This window comes from Spea bombifrons, chromosome 9, assembly GCF_027358695.1.
Source record: "Spea bombifrons isolate aSpeBom1 chromosome 9, aSpeBom1.2.pri, whole genome shotgun sequence".
NCBI classification, from domain to species: Eukaryota; Metazoa; Chordata; class Amphibia; order Anura; family Pelobatidae; genus Spea; species Spea bombifrons.
Genome location: NC_071095.1, coordinates 15,417,478 through 15,419,977, shown reverse-complemented (window position 1 = coordinate 15,419,977; position 2,500 = coordinate 15,417,478). Strand labels below are relative to the sequence as shown.

At 49.3% G+C, this 2,500-nt stretch overlaps 6 non-coding genes and 1 pseudogene across 6 annotated transcripts; all 7 read left to right on the top strand.

Annotated features, from left to right (window-relative positions):
* The first annotated feature begins 119 nt into the window (after positions 1–119).
* LOC128466685 (5S ribosomal RNA) lies at positions 120–238 on the top strand. Its single transcript, XR_008345482.1, has one exon. It is a non-coding gene; the product is annotated as a 5S ribosomal RNA (ribosomal RNA).
* Positions 239–459: 221 nt separating this feature from the next.
* Positions 460–578, top strand: LOC128464697 (5S ribosomal RNA). The gene has a single exon (XR_008344517.1). It is a non-coding gene; the product is annotated as a 5S ribosomal RNA (ribosomal RNA).
* Positions 579–790: 212 nt separating this feature from the next.
* LOC128465095 (5S ribosomal RNA) lies at positions 791–909 on the top strand. Its single transcript, XR_008344891.1, has one exon. It is a non-coding gene; the product is annotated as a 5S ribosomal RNA (ribosomal RNA).
* Positions 910–1,118: 209 nt separating this feature from the next.
* On the top strand, positions 1,119–1,237 carry LOC128462745 (5S ribosomal RNA). The gene has a single exon (XR_008342678.1). It is a non-coding gene; the product is annotated as a 5S ribosomal RNA (ribosomal RNA).
* Positions 1,238–1,461: 224 nt separating this feature from the next.
* On the top strand, positions 1,462–1,580 carry LOC128463521 (5S ribosomal RNA). The gene has a single exon (XR_008343412.1). It is a non-coding gene; the product is annotated as a 5S ribosomal RNA (ribosomal RNA).
* A 308-nt stretch (positions 1,581–1,888) lies between these two features.
* On the top strand, positions 1,889–1,997 carry LOC128466351 (uncharacterized; annotated as a pseudogene).
* Positions 1,998–2,227: 230 nt separating this feature from the next.
* LOC128462844 (5S ribosomal RNA) lies at positions 2,228–2,346 on the top strand. Its single transcript, XR_008342770.1, has one exon. It is a non-coding gene; the product is annotated as a 5S ribosomal RNA (ribosomal RNA).
* The last annotated feature ends 154 nt before the right edge of the window (positions 2,347–2,500 follow it).

Genomic DNA, 2,500 nt, shown 5'->3' with positions numbered 1-2,500 from the left:
TGTCCCAGGGCTTATAATTCTTTTTGTCTGACGACAAGCAGCAGCAGCAGCAGCAGCAGCAGCAGCAGCAGCAGCAGCAGCAGCAACAGAATAAGAGAAGTAAAATAAAAAACTTTCACACCTGCGGCCATACCACCCTGAAAGCGCCCGATCTCGTCTGATCTCGGAAGCTAAGCAGGGTTGGGCCTGGTTAGTACCTGGATGGGAGACCGCCTGGGAATACCAGGTGTTGTAGGCTTTTAATTTTTTCTCACAGTCCGGGGAGAGCTTTTTGCCATGTGTTTCTTGCTCATCATCAAAGCTTTAAACCCTTATTTGAACCTTCTCACCTTCTCTGTCCTGTCCCAGGGCTTATAATTCTTTTTGTCTGACGACAAGCAGCAGCAGCAGCAGCAGCAGCAGCAGCAGCAGCAACAGCAGCAGCAACAGAATAAGAGAAGTAAAATAAAAAACTTTCACACCTGCGGCCATACAACCCTGAAAGCGCCCGATCTCGTCTGATCTCGGAAGCTAAGCAGGGTTGGGCCTGGTTAGTACCTGGATGGGAGACCGCCTGGGAATACCAGGAGTTGTAGGCTTTTAATTTTTTCTCACAGTCCGGGGAGAGCTTTTTGCCATGTGTTTCTTGCTCATCATCAAAGCTTTAAACCCTTATTTGAACCTTCTCACCTTCTCTGTCCTGTCCCAGGGCTTATAATTCTTTCTGTCTGACGACAAGCAGCAGCAGCAGCAGCAGCAGCAGCAGCAGCAGCAGCAACAGAATAAGAGAAGTAAAATAAAAAACTTTCACACCTGCGGCCATACCACCCTGAAAGCGCCCGATCTCGTCTGATCTCGGAAGCTAAGCAGGGTTGGCACTGGTTAGTACCTGGATGGGAGACCGCCTGGGAATACCAGGTGTTGTAGGCTTTTAATTTTTTCTCACAGTCCGGGGAGAGCTTTTTGCCATGTGTTTCTTGCTCATCATCAAAGCTTTAAACCCTTATTTGAACCTTCTCACCTTCTCTGTCCTGTCCCAGGGCTTATAATTCTTTCTGTCTGACGACAAGCAGCAGCAGCAGCAGCAGCAGCAGCAGCAGCAGCAACAGAATAAGAGAAGTAAAATAAAGAACTTTCACACCTGCGGCCATACCACCCTGAAAGCGCCTGATCTCGTCTGATCTCGGAAGCTAAGCAGGGTTGGGCCTGGTTAGTACCTGGATGGGAGACCGCCTGGGAATACCAGGTGTTGTAGGCTTTTAATTTTTTCTCACAGTCCGGGGAGAGCTTTTTGCCATGTGTTTCTTGCTCATCATCAAAGCTTTAAACCCTTATTTGAACCTTCTCACCTTCTCTGTCCTGTCCCAGGGCTTATAATTCTTTTTGTCTGACGACAAGCAGCAGCAGCAGCAGCAGCAGCAGCAGCAGCAGCAGCAGCAGCAGCAGCAACAGAATAAGAGAAGTAAAATAAAAAACTTTCACACCTGCGGCCATACCACCCTGAAAGCGCCCGATCTCGTCTGATCTCGGAAGCTAAGCAGGGTTGGCCCTGGTTAGTACCTGGATGGGAGACCGCCTGGGAATACCAGGTGTTGTAGGCTTTTAATTTTTTCTCACAGTCCGGGGAGAGCTTTTTGCCATGTGTTTCTTGCTCATCATCAAAGCTTTAAACCCTTATTTGAACCTTCTCACCTTCTCTGTCCTGTCCCAGGGCTTATAATTCTTTCTGTCTGACGACAAGCAGCAGCAGCAGCAGCAGCAGCAGCAGCAGCAGCAGCAGCAGCAGCAGCAGCAGCAGCAGCAGCAGCAGCAGCAGCAGCAGCAGCAGCAGCAGCAGCAGCAGCAGCAGCAGCAGCAGCAGCAGCAGCAGCAGCAGCAGAATAAGAGAAGTAAAATAAAGAACTTTCACACCTGCGGCCATACCACCCTGAAAGCGCCTGATCTCGGAAGCTAAGCAGGGTTGGGCCTGGTTAGTACCTGGATGGGAGACCGCCTGGGAATACCAGGTTTTGTAGGCTTTTAATTTTTTCTCACAGTCCGGGTAGAGCTTTTTGCCATGTGTTTCTTGCTCATCATCAAAGCTTTAAACCCTTATTTGAACCTTCTCACCTTCTCTGTCCTGTCCCAGGGCTTATAATTCTTTTTGTCTGACGACAAGCAGCAGCAGCAGCAGCAGCAGCAGCAGCAGCAGCAGCAGCAGCAGCAGCAGCAGCAACAGAATAAGAGAAGTAAAATAAAAAACTTTCACACCTGCGGCCATATCACCCTGAAAGCGCCCGATCTCGTCTGATCTCGGAAGCTAAGCAGGGTTGGGCCTGGTTAGTACCTGGATGGGAGACCGCCTGGGAATACCAGGTGTTGTAGGCTTTTAATTTTTTCTCACAGTCCGGGGAGAGCTTTTTGCCATGTGTTTCTTGCTCATCATCAAAGCTTTAAACCCTTATTTGAACCTTCTCACCTTCCCTGTCCTGTCCCAGGGCTTATAATTCTTTCTATCTGACGACAAGCAGCAGCAGCAGCA